Source organism: Nicotiana attenuata, chromosome 9, assembly GCF_001879085.1.
Source record: "Nicotiana attenuata strain UT chromosome 9, NIATTr2, whole genome shotgun sequence".
In the NCBI taxonomy this organism is placed as follows: Eukaryota; Viridiplantae; Streptophyta; class Magnoliopsida; order Solanales; family Solanaceae; genus Nicotiana; species Nicotiana attenuata.
The window spans coordinates 5,480,671-5,499,053 of record NC_031997.1 but is presented as its reverse complement, the minus strand read 5'-3'; positions in this window follow the sequence as shown (position 1 = coordinate 5,499,053).

Below are 18,383 nucleotides of genomic sequence, written 5' to 3'. Positions count from 1 at the left end.
AATCATATGGCGAAAGCAAGAAATTTACAATGAAAAACATCAATCTATTACTCCTATTAAAGTTAGTAACAGTGACCAGGCATTTTTTTTTTAACAATAACTATAAGTTGACTTTAATGAAAAAGAAATCAATTACTGAGTGGCTAACAATTGCTCTATATAACCCGTGACAATTTAGTCCCCTTTTCCACCTTAATTATTGCATACTTTGAATTCAAACTTCTTCTGATAACAATACTAGTACGTATCATTTAGCATTTTATCTTTAATATATTTCCTAAACAATATATAAGACATAGTTGAACTTTTAACAAAGCCCAATAATGGAGACAAAGTCCACTCACATCAGCTCCATAATATAGTAGTTGCGCAACAATATGTTTATCTTCTCAAATCAATTATTCTTTCCTTGCTTTTTGAATACCAAATCTATATTGTAAAGGCGGAATACCTAAAAACCTCCTTAAACTTGACACGGATTATTAGTTACACCCCTAAACTATTCGCAGTCTTAATTACCCCCTGACTTGGTCTTTTGAGAGCCATTACCTCCCTGGACACTAATGTGGCAAAGAGTGTGGGTGCACTCTCTTTTAAGCGCGTGGGAGTGAAGAAAAATTAAAAAATCAGCTTACAAGTAGGTTATTTTTTAACTTTTAATTGCATATAGTCATATATAATGATATATTTGTTACAACTATGTATTTCTTCTTGCTTCATCTTGACATATAATGTGGACCTTACTCTAACTTTTATTCTTTTTAAGTTCTTCTATAAATATAATGTCTATTTGTTCCAACAGCATATTGCTTCTTTTTTGGGGAGCCAAATTTGTAAAAGTTTGGCTGGAACTCCATCATCTTAGTCAAATAGAAAAAATTTTAGCAAAAATAATGGAGTACTAGTTGTGTAATTTTTTATTATTTGTTTTCTTTAGATATAATATATATTTATTTTAATTGTGTATTTTTATTTTCGAGTCAAATCAGTAAAAAAAAGGCTACAACTCCATTATTTTATACCAAATAAAAAGGTATAGCCAAAATAATTGTCACGACCCTAGTTCTCCCTCCGTGAACCGTCGTGACGGCACCTAGTCTCTACGACTAGGTAAGCCTAATATTGCGGAAAAAGGAGCGAAAACATAAAAGCTATCAACTAATAAGTAAATTTAAACACGGAATGCGATGCCGCTCGGTATATACAATACTCATTTCCAAATAGTACATAAACTCTCCCAAAACCCGGAATGTCATAAGTCACAAGCTAAAGAAAGACACAGTACTCCCATACTCCAGAGTCTAATACAAGAAGAAAATACAAGAAGTCTTTAACTTGAGGAAGAGTAGATAGGGCTCCTAGGTCTGCGGACGCGGCAGATATACCTCGAAGTCTCTACAGACGTCTTGCCTCACTGGTAACACAACTGATGTGAGGTACCTAGATCTGCACACGGAAAACATGTGCAGGAAAAGGCATGAGTACACCACAGCAGTACCTAGTAAGTGCCAAGCCTAACCTCGGTTGAGTAGTGACGAGATCAGGTCAGGGCCCTACTGGTATATATATAACAAAATAATATAGAATGAAATATCGCAGTAAAGATAAATACTAAAATTTAATGAGAATGAAATCAAAGAAAAACAACAACTCAGTACACAGAGATAACAATAGGGGATCTCCCGGGATACCGTCCTGTAGTCCCAAACGTAAATGTGCAGGGGGATCTCCCGGAATACCATCCCATAGTCCCAAACGTGAATGTGCAGGAAAATCTCCCGGAATACCGTTTCATAGTCCAAAAGTAAATATACAGTACAAGGGGATCTCCCGGGATACCGTCCCGTAGTCTCAAACGTAAACATGTAGGGGGATCTCCTGAAATGCCATTCCGTAGTCCCAAAGCAAATATGCAACTCAATCATCATAAACAACAGTTTCAACAAGGAATTCTACAGTTTAGACTAAGTTCATATCAAAGAAGACAGGTAATTTCCACTAAGCATGTTGCATAGAGTTCATATAGGCAGTAAAGACAGTTAAGGCACGTAGGCATGCTTTCCTAAGCTAAACAGGATAGTTACATATACTAGTGTTGCTCAATTAAAGGAAAACAAATATTTGCTTAATGAAAATGGGGTTTTTCAACAAATAGCCCGTGCACTCGTCACCTCACGTGCACGGCACTCATATATCAAACGGTACCAAATCCTAATGGGAGTTCCCCCACACAAGGTTAGACAAGCCACTTACCTCGAACCAAGCTCAAACCAATCCGAAATTACGCTCTTGCCACGAGTATCTAACTCCGAGTGGCCCAAATAATCAAATAAATTACATAACGTAAATATAGCTACAAGCAACTAATATAACTAATGAAATCAAAGCTAAGGCAAGAAAATATAAAAATGCCCAAAAATCCTCCCCGGGCCCACGTCTCGGAATTGGGTAAAAGTCACAAATTATAAACACCCATTTACTCACGAGATCACTCGTGCAAAAATCATCCAAATACGACGCCTAAATCCCACTCAAATATCAGATTTTTGGTTGGGAAACTTTTCCCCAATTTCCCAACTTCCTCACTCCAATTTCTTAATTTAATGAAGAAAACAACTATGGATTAATAAAATGTGATCAAAATAGGATTAGGAATCGTTACCCAATGATTCCCTCTGAAAAACTCTCGAAAAATCGCCTTCCACCGATCTCCAAATTGAATTTGTGATATGAATTTCAAACCCTCGAAAATGCCTCTGCCCAGCGATTTCTGCTTCTGCGATCTCAAGACCGCATCTGCGGTCACTCACCTACGGAATTTTTATCGCAGGTGTGGCTTTTCACTTAATGCACCTCGTCCGCTTCTACGATCATGAGGTCGCACCTGCGTGTGTGCACCTGCGGATCCTTATCCGCTTCTGCGGTCCCAGACCGCTCCTGCGCTTCCTTCACTCGCACCTACGACCCCAGACCTTTTCCCAAAATCTGTTTCTGCGCTTGGTCGTCCGCATATGTGGCCCCGCACCTGCGGTTCCCTACTGCAGGTGCGTAAACACCAGAACCAGCACACAGAAAATCCTATAAGTCCAAGTTTTCACCCGTTGAGCATCCGAAAATACTCGAGGCCCCCGGGACCTCAACCAAACATGCCAACCAATCCTAAAACACCATACAAACTTAGTCGAGCTCTCAAATCACATCAAACAACGCTAAAAACACAATTGATCCTCCAATCCAAACCTAATGAACTTGAAACTTCAAAATTCTACAATCGATGCCGAAACCAACAAAACAACGTCCGATTGACCCCAAATTTTGCACACAAGTCATATTCCACACTACGGACCTACTCCAACTTTCAGAATCAGATTCCGACCCCGATATCAAAAATTCCACTACCGCCCTGAAACTCCAATAATTCAACTTTCGCCATTTCAAGCCTAAATAAGTTACGGACCTCCAAAACACAATCCGGTTACGTCCCTATGACCAAAATCACCCGGCGGAGCTAACGAAATCGACGGAACTCCATTCCGAAGCTGTATTCACACTGTTCCGACTACGGTCGATATTCTAAGACTTAAGCTCTCATTTAGGGACTAAGTGTCCCAAAACACTACGAAACTCAAAACGAATCATCCCAGCAAGTCACAATAGCAGAATTAGATACGGGGGAAGCAGATAATAATGGATTGGGGCGTTAATTCTCAAAACGACTGGCCGGGTCGTTACATCCTCCCCCTCTTAAAATATCCGTTCGTCCTCGAACGAGCATATAGACATACTTGAAGTGGTGAAAAGATGAGGATAACGGCTGCACATATCCTGTTCGGTCTCCCAAGTCGCCTCCTCGACCGGCTGACCTCGCCACTGAACCTTTACTGATGCAATGTTCTTTGACCTCAGCTTTCGAACTTGCCTGTCCAATATAGCCACTGGCTCCTCAACATAAGATAGATCCTTGTCCAACTGGACTGAGCTGAAATCCAACACATGAGACGGATCACTGTGATACCTCCAGAGCATCGAAACATGAAATACCGGATGAACTTTTGCCAAGCTGGGAGGTAAGGCCAACTGAAAAGCAACCGCCCCAACACGCCGCAACACCTCAAAAGGACCAATAAACCTTGGGCTCAACTTGCCCTCTTTCTGAATCTCATAACGCCATTCATAGGCGAAACCCGAAGCAAGACCCGCTCTCCAACCATAAATGAAACATGGCGAACCTTCCGGCCCGCATAACTCTTCTGTCTAGACTGGGCTGTGCGAAGTCTATCTCACCTTAACCTTCTCCAAAGCGTCCTGAACTAGGTCTGTGCCCAATAATTTAGCCTCGCCCGGCTCGAACCACCCACTAGAGACCGACACCACCTACCATACAGGGCCTCACACGGTAGCATCTGAATGCTGGACTGATAGTTGTTGTTATAGGCAAACTCCGCAAGTGGCAAGAACTGATCCCAAGAACCTCCAACCTCCATCACACACGCACAGATCATATCCTCAAGAATCTAAATAGTGCTCTCGGACTGTCCGTCCATCTGGGGGTGAAATGATGTGCTCAACTCCACCCGACTACCCAACTCAGCTGTACGGCTCTCCAGAACCGTGATGTAACCTGCGTACCCCGGTAAGAGATAATAGATACCGGCACGCCATGAAGTCTGACAATCTCACGGATATAAACTCGAGCCAGCTGCTCAGAAGAATAGGTAGTCATCACAGGAAGGAAATGAGCTGACTTGGTCAGCCTATCTACAATAACCCAAACTGTATCAAACTTCTACTGAGTCTGTGGGAGTCCAACAATAAAATCCATAGTGATCCGCTGCCATTTCCACTCCGGAATCTCCAACTTCTGAAGTAATCCACCCGGTCGTTGATGCTCATACTTCACCTGCTCGCAATTTAGACACCGAGCAACATACTCCACTATGTCCTTTTTCATCCTACGCCACCAATAATGCTGTCTCAAGTCCTGATACATCTTCGCGACACCCGGATGAAAAGAGTGCGGTGAGCTATGAGCCTTTGAAGAATCAACTCACGCAAACCATCCACATTAGGCACACATAGCCTGCCCTGCATCCTCAATGCACCATCGTCCTCAATAGTAACCTCCTTAGCATCACCGTGTTGAACCGTGTCCTTAAGGACAAGAAGATGGGGGTTATCATACTGACGCTCCCTGATACGATCATAAAGAGAAGATCGGGAGACCACACAAGTCAATACTCGGCTAGGCTCTGAAATATCCAATCTCACAAAGTGGCTAGCTAAGGCCTAAATATACAATGCCATGGTCCTCTCTGCTGCTGATAGATAAGCCAAACTCCCCAAACTCTCTGCCCGGCGACTCGAGGCATCGACCACCACATTGGCCTTCCCCGGGTGATAAGTGATATCATAGTCCTTAAGCATCTCAAACCATCTCCTCTGACGTAAATTAAGATCCTTCAACTTGAACAGATGTTGCAAACACCGGTGATCAATGTTGATCTCACAAGGGACACCGTACAAGTAGTGCCTCCAAATCCCCAGGGCATGAACAATAGCTTCTAGCTCAAGGTCGTGGACAAGATAGTTCTTTTCATGCACCTTCAGTTGTATGGACGCGTAGGCAGTCACCCTATGGTCCTGTATCAACACCGCGTCAAGGCCAACTCACGACGCATCACAATAGACTGTATAAGACCCCGAACCTGTAGGCAATATCAATACTGGGGTTGTAGTCAAAGCTGTCTTGAACTTCTGAAAGCTCTCCTTCTGGGTCAGCCTGGTCATAGGTGCTGCAATATGAGAGAATCCCTCAACAAATCAACTGTAATAACCCGCCAAACCAAGAAAACTCTAGATCTTTGTAGCTCAGGATGGTCTGGGCCAACTCTCCACTGCCTCCACCTTCTTCGAATCCACCTTGATCCTTCACTCGACACTACGTGACCCAAAAATGCCACGGAATCCAGCCAGAAGTCACATTTTGAGAACTTTACATATAGTTTCTTTTCTCTCAAGGTCTGAAGCAGTGTCCTCGAGTGCCGCTCATGATCTTACCAACTCCGAGAGTACACCAGAATGTCATCAATAAAGACAATGACGAACGAGTCAAGATATGGCCGGAATACACTGTGCATCAAATACATAAATGTTGCTGGGGCGTTGGTCAACCCAAATGACATAACAAGGAACTCGCAATGACCGTACCGAGTCCTGAAAGTAGTCTTCAGGATATTTGGCTCCCAAATCTTCAACTGATGATAACCTGAACGCAAATCAATCTTGGAAAACACTCGAGCACCCTGTAACTGATAAAATAGGTCATCAATACGAGGCAAAGGATACCGGTTCTTCACTATAATTTTGTTCAACGGCGGTAATTAATGCACATACGCATAGAACTATCTTTTTTCTTCACAAACAAGATAGGAGCACCCCAAGGTGACACACTGGGCCGAATAAAGCCCTTATCAAGCAATTCTTGTGACTAATCCTTCAACTCCTTCAACTCAGGAGGGGCCATACGATAAGGAGGAATAGAGATGGGATGAGTGACCGTCAACAAATCAATATCTCTGTCGAGCGGCATGCCCAGAAGATCGACTGGAAACACATCAGGGAAATCCCTCACTACTAGGACTGAAAAAACTGTAGGGGTATCAATACTGACATCTCTCACATAAGCTAGATATGCGTCACACCCCTTCTTAACCATTCGCTAAGCTTTGAGAAATGAAATAACTCTACTGGGAGTGTAATCTAAGGTACCCCTCCACTCTAATCGCAGTACACCTGGTATAGCCAGCATCACGGTCTTGGCGTGACAATCAAGAATAGCATAATGGGGCAACAACCAGTCCATGCCCAAGATAACATCAAAATCTACCAATCTGAGCAATAATAAATCGGCTCTGGTCTCAAAACCACTAAGAGCAAACAAACACGACCGATAAACGCGATCCACAATAAGAGAATCTCCTACAGGAGTAGACACATAAATAGGGGAACTCAAAGAATCCCGTGATAAGCCCAAATGCGGGACAAAATAAGAGGACACATAGGAATAAGTGGAGCCTGGATCGAATAGAACCGATGCATCTCTATGGCAGACCGGAACAATACCTGTTAATGACAGAGTCAGAAGCAACAGCCTCTGCACGAGCAGGAAGGGCATAGTATCTGGCCTGGACTCCCCCTCTAGGGCGACCTCTACCTCCCCGACCTTCACCTCTAGCTGGCTCAGCAGGTGGAATGGCAGCTGGTCATAGCCTGGGAACCCTATGGGGAATGCTGTGGCTGAGAAGTCTGTGGAGGTGCACCCCTCCTAAGCCTGGGACAATCCCTCACCATATGGCGAGTGTCGCCACACTCAAAACAAGCTTTGGGAGGATGTGGCAGATGTGGCTGGCTCGGGCTAGGTCTACTGGACTGACCACTGAAGGCACCCCGTGCAGGAGGCACACTAGATATTGGAGGTGCATAATAAGGCTCCTGAGGTCTAGGAGGAGCTGAAATACCACTGGCGGCCGGAAGAGCTGAATGAACAGTGCGACTCACACAGCCCCTACCATGACAAACTGCAGCTGGGGCACGAGCACCAGAATAATGGCCTGACTATGAGACCTCTTGCCCTCTCTCTCCTCCCTATCCCGAGCAAGCATGCCCTCTACTCTACTAGCAATACGCACCACCTACTGATACGCGATATTCATCTCTAACTCCCGGGCCCTGCTAGACCTAATGCTGGGAATGAGCCCCTCAATAAATCGACGAACCCTCTGAAAAACTGTAGAAACCAAGGCCGGTGCATGCCTAGCTAAGTCACTGAAACAGACAACATACTCTGAAACAGTGATAGTACCCTGGTGCAACTGCTCAAACTCCATGCGCCATACATCCCTAATGTCGCGCCCCCTTTTTTCCTCCTCGCGGAGAACGTCCGGGTTTTGACATTTCATGGGGGAATAACTCTTTTCCTTTTAGGAATTGGGTATTTGAGGAGTCGACACCTCACGAATTATGGTGCATTAGGGCACCTTGAGCAATTAACTCATGGACTAGTTTGCATTACCAGAGATTAGGGTAAGGGCTCGAAATAACCTTGAGGGGAAGGTGTTAGGCACCCCTCACGGTCCACAAAGGTGGGTCCCGGCCGAACTTATATGAATCAGTCATTTTGAACAAGTAAACAATTCGACCATGTACTTGCAAGTAAGGGAATGTTTTGACATTTTAAGCACATGTATGATTCAAGTAATGAAACAAGGGAAAAGGCTTGAACAAGTTGCACATATATAAAGAAGAGTAAATTCATTTAAATAACGAGAGTTGGGAAAGGCGGTCCTAGGTTGGTTAGCCTACAGGATCATACCCACACAATGCCCGATAATCACCCCTCAATGAGAGGCTACACGTGGCATTAACGCGTAGTCATCATATCTTTACTACCCAATTCGCTCCCCTTGGTCATAGCCTAAAGCGTTCTAGCAGCCTTGAAAGATATCCTATGCGTGCACTACCCATCCCTTCTTTATGTCCCTGGAGGTATTTAGGACCTCTAATTTGGGTAGTACTAGACCATCCTAAGGTGTTTAAAGGAGAAAAGTCTAAGCGTCAACCAAAACAAGTAGGACTGCATTTAAAGGAGAGTACAATTAAAGGCTCACATTTTACCTCCGAAAGCAGAAACAAATAAGTGCACGTCTCAAACAAGAAAAAAACCTTAGAACATGATATCTAGGTGAGCTGAGAGTATACAGTATTAAATTAGGACCAAAGTATCAAAGACCTATTCAGCTTGCCTACTGATTTTAGACCCGTTGAATATGAGCAATCGCAGATAGCAGAACACGGTTTTACAGTTGCAGAATTTTAATCGCCCTATAGGCTTGCCTAGGCGTATAACAGTGATGTCCTATGAGCATGGTATCTATTATTGATCAGGAATGCAGTAAAACAGTTTCCAAACGGGCGATTTGAACCCTATAGGCATGCTTTCTACTGACATTGATTGAGAAACAATTAGGTTAGTTAATCTGATTCAGAACTTCCAGGCGTGAGTTAAAGTTAGGACGATTTTAGATCCTATAGGCATGATTTCCATTAAAGCCGGTTTTAATCCTATAGACATGATCTCTAAGGGGATGAATTTGAATGGAAACTGAACTTCAATTACTTTTCACCCTATACGCATGATATCTAATTATAGAGCTGATTTAGATCCTATAGGCATGGCTTCTAATTGTGTGAAAGTAAAGCATGCAGAATTCACCAAAGCAGGTCCTATAGGCATATTATCTAACAAACACATTTTTGAATTGAAATAGACCCTATAGGCATGTTATCTACCCGATTTTACCCACAATATGCAGCTACCCACCCCTTTTTCACTAATCACCCCAATGTTTGTTTACAATAATTATCGCAGACCAAGAACTGAATATAAATTACATAAATAAAATAGAAGCTAAGCTATAGAGCGCCTGCAGTAGGCCCAAATGATTTCCCAAGCCTCCAGTAGTCTCAAATGCTAGAGTTCCATATCCAATTTCATGTCCAGGTGTGTCAGAGTTCCCTAAGGACCTCAAGGATCCCGGGCAGTGCTCGGACCCAGACTTTTCTCAAATAGTAACTGATTATTGTGCAGTGTGGAAGTGCCAGCCCTGATATGCCAGAGTTCAGAGAGATCTCAAGGGTGTACACATATCAAAGGGCAGAGCCTAGTAATCTAAGAGTAAAGTGAGAGTGCTTGACATAGTTTTGAAAAGGTTTTGAAAATAGTACAGAGATGACTCTAGGAGTGAAAAGGTTTTCTGAAACAGGAAATAGTTTGGTGGTAAAAGACAGTTGGAGAAGAGTACCAAAACTCTTTTGAAAACAACAGACAATCAATTGGTCACAAAACATCCAGATTCAGAAACATTCAACAAACAGATCTCACACGGGGTAAGGGGATTGGGGACACATGAGAGTCACATTGGGGTACATGGATAGGGTATAGAGGAAACATACAGTCAACAACTGCATAAAACACTTAGGCCTTAGAGACTTAGCAGGCCAGTCATGCACAGTAAATAGTCAAGACAGATATCACAGATGTAATATAGAAAGCCTGACATATCTTGAACAGGATTAAATATACAGGCAGGGTCAATTACATACGTCAAATAACCAACATGATCACATACTTAAGGGATTAAATAGATATTCACAAGCAGGCTGGTTAAGTATCAGATAACTAGGTGAAGTATAGACATGCTAATCATACATTGAACAGGTTAGAGTTTAGACATGCTAGGCAAAGAAGTAAGCAGGAAGGCAAGTTGAATTCATAGCTGATGAACTAGTGCAAGAATGAAACACATAGGGTTTGGACTTCAATATTTAACTAGAGACATACCAGTTGAAGAAAAGAGTGCAAAATATAAAGCAGATGTAGTTCCAATATCTAGCCTTGGCTTTCAGCCGGCTAGACCAGTGAATATCACAAGTATCAGAGAAGAAAAGAGAGCTTTAGAGGATAAGTGTGCTTTTGTGAACTAATGTTCGTGTCTGAAGTGAGAATAGAAGGGAGTTTATATAGAAATCAATAGTTAAACAAAATAAGGTAAAGAATCAATCATGTAGCAATTAGAGAAATTCAGGGAATCAATCACATGTAAAATCAGTAAGTCTTCCCTTTAATCAAGGGATAATCAATGGTAAAAGCGGGACAGATACTTAAGGAAGGAAATTGAGTACAGAGTAGGTAATTAGGTGTGAATGCACATGTGTTTCAATTAAGGAAAGAATCAGTAAGAATCAGCAAATAACAAATAAGGCAAGGGAAAATTAATTAAGGTAAGCAGTTCAATTAAACCGAGTAGAGAGGTAAGAATCAATAGTTTTGTTAAGGAAAAGTGTTCAAATCAAACCAGGAAATAAGGACTTCAGAATAATCAAGGGTTCAATCAAAGAGAAAATCACGTAAAGAGTCAGCAAGTATCACAAACGACTTAAATAAAGCAAGAAATAATAGTCAGAATGAACATAAACATAGAGGATCAGTAGAAAAGTTGAACCAAGAACTTAGTAGAGGCATATTAGGATAAGAAAATCACGAGACATTTAAATGGCTAAAGAGAAATCACAAGAACCAAGGCAAGAACAAAGGCAGTACACCAATACTCAGAAATTAAATAGAGATTGTCAAAAATTAGGGTTTTTTGTATAAACGAGTTAAGGTTGTAGCAAGCTTACGAAATCAGTCAAAACATATAAGAAGTAGAAGATCAAACACTCAGAAATTACCATATGTTTTGGAAAAAGAAATTTCAGGAAACCCTAGTTTAGAGAAAGATGAAAAATCACTCGAAAATCATACGACTCTTGTGAAGAATCACAAGGTTATTGTAAAACTCATATGAAATAATTCCAAATCATCTCAGATCTGTACAGATCTAAGAGGTTTTAGAAGAAAAAGAAAACAAATTAGGGTTTCGAGGAGATCAACATAGAGGTGAAGAAACATGCATAGAAACCCATATATCATAGTTGATGTAGGACGATCTTACTCGGAATCACATTGGGACAGCCTGAAACAGGCGAGAAAGGGGCCATAGATGTAAGCCAACTAACCCTGGTCCCTTGAGGACCCTGGAGATGGCAATACCAACGTGAGAGAGGCTACTAGAGGCCTAGGGGGTGGTGAGAAACCACCATAGATAGCCATAGATGAGTGACAGTGAGGTCTGATTAGGGTTAGGTTTGAGAGCATCTGAGAGAGGAGAGGGATTTCAGGGCGGCGGATGGTGAGAAATGAAAGGGTTTGGGGGGTCGTTTGGGACTAAAAAAGGAAGGGGCTGTTTGTGGCCATTGATCTCTATGATCAATGGCAGAGATTGAAAGGGTTTTGGGGCCGGATCGGGTATTAGGGTTTGGGCTGGGTAGATTTAAATTGAAATTAGGCTGGAATTCGGTTGAAATAGGACTAAAATTGAAATAAAAATAGGCCAGATTTTAAATAGCCACTTTTAATAACTAAATAATTTATAAAAAATAATAAATGAATTCCAAAAAAATATCTTTGTGTACTAAAAAGATTTATAATAGTTACTTAACATTTTAAAAATATGAAAGACCATTTTGTGCATCAATAATGTAATTATGCATTAGTATGGGCTATTATTGCAAAGATATGCAATTTAGCCTAAACATGTAAATGTAACTATAAAAAATGCACTAAAAATATTTAAACACTATATTGGCATGAATAATGAATTTAAATGGCTAAATCATCACAAAAGTAATTTGAAGGATAATTATTGGATACTTATATAAATAAAAAGAGAAGAAATAAATTGATTCGGAGCTTTTAAAATTATAGAAAAATTATAAAAATGCTTATGCATGCTTATAACTGCATATGTGCTATTTTGAAAGTATATATATGTATTAAAAATATATGAGGAAAAATTGGGTATCAACACCTAAGGCTCTGAGGGACATACTCTATCAAAAACATGTTCGAGAAATGAGTCCATGTAAGAGAAGCTGCCTCAACCGAACTGTCCAACTCAAAAGTACGCGACCACTGATAGGCTGCCCCTCGAAGGTGGAAGGCAGTGAAAGAAACCCCACTCGACTCTGCTATGCCCATAGTGCAGAGGATACGGTGGCGCTCCTCCAGAAATCCCTGAGAATCCTCTGATACTAGACCACTGAATGTAGGAGGGTCGTACTTCTTATACCTCTCAAGCCTCCACTACTCCTCCTTTGAAGCTGCTGCCCTACCCTCAGGCTGAGCTGGGGCTACAGGCGGTATCGGTATAACCTCTGGGATCTGATCAACCTGAACCCGCAGCGCTGGAGTGCGGGCGGCGGGAGTCTATGCTCCTCCCCTGGCTTGAGATGTGGCTGCAGTAAGGGGAATCAACCCTGCTTGAGCTAGAGTGTTGTACACGTTCATGAACTGTGCAAGGGTCTCCTGAAGAGCTGGAGTAGTAGTGGTAGGCGTATCAGGTGCCTGTGCTCCGGCTGGAGCTATTGGTGGCTCATTTGTAGAAGCTCGCCCAGGTGCTCTCGCTGCACCACGTGCGCGTCCTCGGCCTCTACCCCGGCCCCGGCCTCTGGCGGCTCTAGCAGGGGGCACAGGTGTTTGGTCATCTCCGGTAGCACGTATCCTCACCATCTGTGAGAGAATAGAAGACAGAAGTTTAGAATTTCGAAGTCAATAATCTCGCACGACAAGGAATCAAATGAAGTGGAATTGTCCTAATAGTTCCATAGCCTCCAAAAGATAAGTATAGACGTCTCCGTACTGATCCGCGAGGCTCTAATAAACCGGCTTGTGACTCACGACTCCTATGAACCTAGAGATCTGATACCAACTTGTCACGACCCTAGTTCTCCCTCCGTGAACCGTCGTGACAGCACCTAGTCTCTACGACTAGGTAAGCCTAATATTGTAGAAAAAGGAGCAAAAACATAAAAGCTATTAACTAATAAGTAAATTTAAACAAGGAATGCGATGCCTCTCAGCATATACAATACTAATTTCCGAACAGTACATAAACTCTCCCAAATCCCGAAATGTCATAAGTCATAAGCTAAAGAAAGACACAGTACTCCCATACTCCAGAGTCTAATATAAGAAGTCATTAACTTAAGGAAGAGTAGATAGGGACTCCTAGGTCTGTAGACGCGCAGATATACCTCGAAGTCTCTACAGTCATCTCGCCTTACTGGTAATGCAACTGATGTGAGGTACCTTGATCTGCACACAAAAAATATATGCAGGAAAGGGCATGAGTACACCACAATGGTACCCAGTAAGTGCCAAGCCTAAGCTCGATCGAGTAGTAACGAGATCAGCTCAGGGCCCTACTGGTATATATATATAAAAATAATGCAGAATGAAATATCGTAGTAAAGATAAATGCTAAAATTTAACGAGAATGAAATCACAGAAAAACAACAGCTCAGTACACAGAGATAACAATAGGGGATCTCCCGGGATACTGTCCCGTAGTCACAAACGTAAATGTGCAGGGAGATCTTCCAGATTACCTTCCCGTAGTCCCAAATGTAAATGTGCAGGGGGATCTCCCGGTATACCGTTCCGTAGTCCCAAAATAAATATACAGTACAAGGGGATCTCCCGGGATACCGTCCCGTAGTCCCAAACGTAAACGTGCAGGGGGATCTCTCGGGATACTCGTCACCTCACGTACATGGCGCTCATATATCAAACAGTACCAAATCCTAATGGGACTTTCCCCATACAAGGTTAGACAAGCCACTTACCTCGAACTAAGCTCAAACCAATCCGAAATCACGCTCTTGCCACAAGTATCCAACTCCGAGTGGCCCAAATCTAATCAAATAAATTACATAATGTAAATATAGCTACAAGCAACTAATTTAACTAATGAAATCAAAGCTAAGGCAAGAAAATAGAAAAACGCCCAAAAATCCTCCCCGAGCCCACATCTCAGAACCGAATAAAAGTCACAAATTATGAACATCCACTAAAAGGTCGCATCGACCCAAGGCGTAAGAGCCATTGTTCCCAGCCCACATAAACGGTCGCACCGACCCAAAGCGTAAGAGCCACTGTCGCTAGCTCAAAATTCAAAACTTGAGGGTCGAACGAGCTTGAGTCAAAACCCGATTCGGAGACTGAACCCAAAACAGTTAACTAAATCTGTCTAAGAGCAAAAGCGTAAGATCCATTGTCGCCAGCTTACACTAAAAGGTCGCATCGACCAAGTACGTAAAAGCCAACGGGCCAGCCTAATGAGCTTCAGGGCCATACCACAAAACTAAGGGCTCCTATCAACTCAAAGACCAGTTCATTTGGCTAAATTCAAGGCAAAAACAAATACAAGAAGAATAAAACCACGAGGTTTCCTTCTATACATATGTGCGAGGAAATACAAGCTCCATTTATAAACGTACTTTGAAAGTACTAGGTACGGAATCAAGAAATAAAATCTATGTCCCCCTTGGGGACTATGGCCCGTCGGTCTCATCTTCGCTATCCTTGGCATCGGACAGAAGTAACCGAGCACCACGTTCGTCCGCCCTCGCCCGCTTCACCTCTTCCGAGAGGTCGAAGCCCCTAGCACGGATCTCCTCGAGGGTTTTCCTTCGAGACTTACACCGAGCATATACTTTGCCCTGTCCTTGCGGTCAAGGATCCTTCTCAGCTCAGCTTGAGCATCGGCAGCGTCCTTCAAATTGACCGCCACTTTCTGGTCAGCCTTAGTTCGGCTCATTACAGCTTCGGGCCGGGCATCCAAAACCTTGGCCTTTACCTTCAAAATCTCTGACTCGAGTTCTGTAATCACATCTGTTCAAACCAAGCTATTATCACGAGCTAAACAAAGTTGAACCTCAAAGGCAGAAGCTTTAGCCAGAGCACCCTTCTCCGCTGAAGCCTGAACGTCCACCCAGGTCCTCAGCTCATCATGCTCGCGCTTGGTTCGGCCAACTTCGCTCTGAAGGCGTTCCAGGACCTCCTTCAAAGGGAAGTTAGGCTCTAAGAAGCCAACAGCGTCATCACAAGTCCCAAGATGGTACCTGACCTCGAGGACCTCCATCAATGGGAAGTTAGGCTCTGAGAAGCCAACGACATCATCGCCAGTCCCGAGATGGTACCCGATCTTGAGGACCTCTCCAAAGGGCCATCGATATCGTTGCGAGACTCGTATAGGCTTGAGGTACCATCTAAATCCGGGTAAACCCTCATCCAGAATCTATCTACAACGCCTTTAAGGCTATCTACATCAAGTTCAAAACAAGTTTCCAGATGGCCCAAGTCTGAGCAAACCCCCGCTCGGAACTGCTCTCGAAAGCCTAAAGGCAATCTCTATTCTCGAGTGTCCGAGCGAATTCCTCCTCGGAGATTATCGCAGGGTCTGGAGGCTAAGTCTCGGTCCAAGGGTTCGAAGCCCTACTCTCATTCAACTCGAAGCCAGGGTCCCGACGACCCGAGTTTGTGAGTCCAACCCGGACCCGGTCCAAAGAACGGCAAAGGGTTCCGCGGGTAGCCGAGTTAATCAATCAAATGCTAGAAAAATACCCACACCCGGGCTCGATGTTGGCATGAACCGGTAGAGTTATGCATTCAGAATCTCCAAAAAACACAAATGAAAGGAAACATAGCATAAATCAAAGACAAGTCCATGGGATGCCCCAGTTATCACGAAGGCTTGCGTCATAGGTATGATATCATCAGTATGACATCGCCACAGGAATTCCGAAGAAATGGATGTCAAAATCATTTCTTATCGCTCCTCTCCAAGAAACGCGGGGACTATTTGTATACGGTGTAATCGGAGGGTCCAATTTCTCGTCATCGAGACACCTCGGAAGATCATCCCGAAGGCTCGAGGATACAAGGCTATGGTCGAGTTTCCTCCCTCGAGGTTCTTCGACGCTCGACCTTGGGACAATGTTGACCCCGACTATGGTAGAGATGGGGAGTTCCCAAGGCGTGCAGCTAGAGCCTACAAAGTCTGTCAGGCTAGTCCAAACCCGAATTAGGGCGTCAACTAGCTGTCCCATCTCCATATCTTCGTAATTAATGCTATTTGTACTTTGTTGGGATTTCCCCTCCTATATAAAGGGGATACTTGCCATTTTTTATAGATCAGTTGCTCCATACTAAATACTTGAACATTCTCTCTACTCTCTAACACTTTCTCTTGGTCTCGTTACCTCATTTATTGCTAATATTTATTGTGTTCTATTCATTGTTCATCATTTATTGCTTATTATTGGCCATAAAGAGCCTTCGTTGATTTTATCATAACTGTTAGCCGCTTTCCAACTGCCTTCGACAGCTCCCAGCTGAGCATCGGAATCGACCTGGAGGCCCCCGAATCGACAAGCTCGAGGCCCAGATTGTTAGCCTATCAGTTTGGTTATCACCTTATTCCTAACTCTTATCTCGTTTCCAAGTCTCACACATAGCATCGACTGCTTAACAACTAGCATACAAAATAGATCACGTATTTTTAGAATTCCATAATCAAATTTAATTGTTATTACCATTTTCACGGTAAACAGTTTGGCGCCCGTAGTGGGGCTAAAAATAATAGTGATTATTTTCTTGCTGGTTTCATTACACAACGCAAGTTATCTTTCACACCTTTTCGTGTCCAACATCTTCAATTTCAGGTCGAAATGCCTAGCTCAGTAAATGGAGGAGAAAACGACAATCTTGAGAACCATGGAGAGAAAAGTGTGGCTGCTCCAGGTGTTGGTGTGCCACCACCAAACCTTGAGAACGCACTAGGACCAATTCCAGCGGACGTAGGTTCATGCGACGCCCAACAGGTCGACATAAGCTCGCACACCAACAGGAGTGTGCACCAAGGAGATCAACAAGAATCTCCGAAAACCCCAACTAGGGAAGAACGGGAGGTTAGCCTTCATGTTATTTTTGAAATGTTGCAGGCACAACAGCTGGCTATTGCTGAGCTGCAAAGTCACCAGAAAACTCCTAGCACGGTAGCACCGGGGATAGCTCCGCCAGCCGAGCAGGTACCGGAGAGATCGAGCAATAACGGGTTGATAGTCGATCCCGTCATCGTAAAGATGCTCGAGGATCTCACCAGAAGGATCGAATCGGGCGAGAAAATGATAGAAGCCAACGATAAGAAGGTTGAGACTTACAACTCCAGGGTCGATAAAATTCTAGGAGCGCCCCCGATCTTGAAAGGTGTGGACTCAAAGAAGTTCGTACAGAAGCCGTTCCCACAGGAAGCGGCCCCAAAACCCACTCCAAAGAAGTTCAGAATGCCAGATCTTCCGAAATATAACGGTACCTCGGATCTCAATGAGCATGTTACCGCTTACACCTGTGCAGTAAAGGGCAACAACCTAAGGGATGACGAGATCGAGTTCGTCCTGCTGAAGAAGTTCGGGGAAACACTTTCTAAAGGGGCAATGATGTGGTATCACAACCTGGCCCGAAATTCTATAGACTCATTTGCCATGCTGGCAGATTCCTTCATAAAGGCGCATGCCGGGTCCATAAAGGTGGCCACAAGGAAATACGACGTCATCAAGATCAAGCAGAGGGAGAGTGAAATGCTGCGAGAGTTTGTATCCCGCTTCCAAATAGAACGAATGGAACTACGACCGATCTCCGACGACTAGGCAATGCAGGCCTTCACTCAAGGTCTGAATAAACAAAGCTCGATGGCTTCGAAGTAGTTGAAATAGAATCTGGTTGAATATCCCGCCGTGACCTGGTCGGACGTTCACAACCGATATCAATCTAAAATCAGGGTCGAAGACTACCAACTAGGAGCCCCCTCGGGCTCGGTATACCCAAGCAGGCTTCTAGCGAAGGAGCCGAAGCCAAATAAAGCAAGGTACCAGCCATACACATA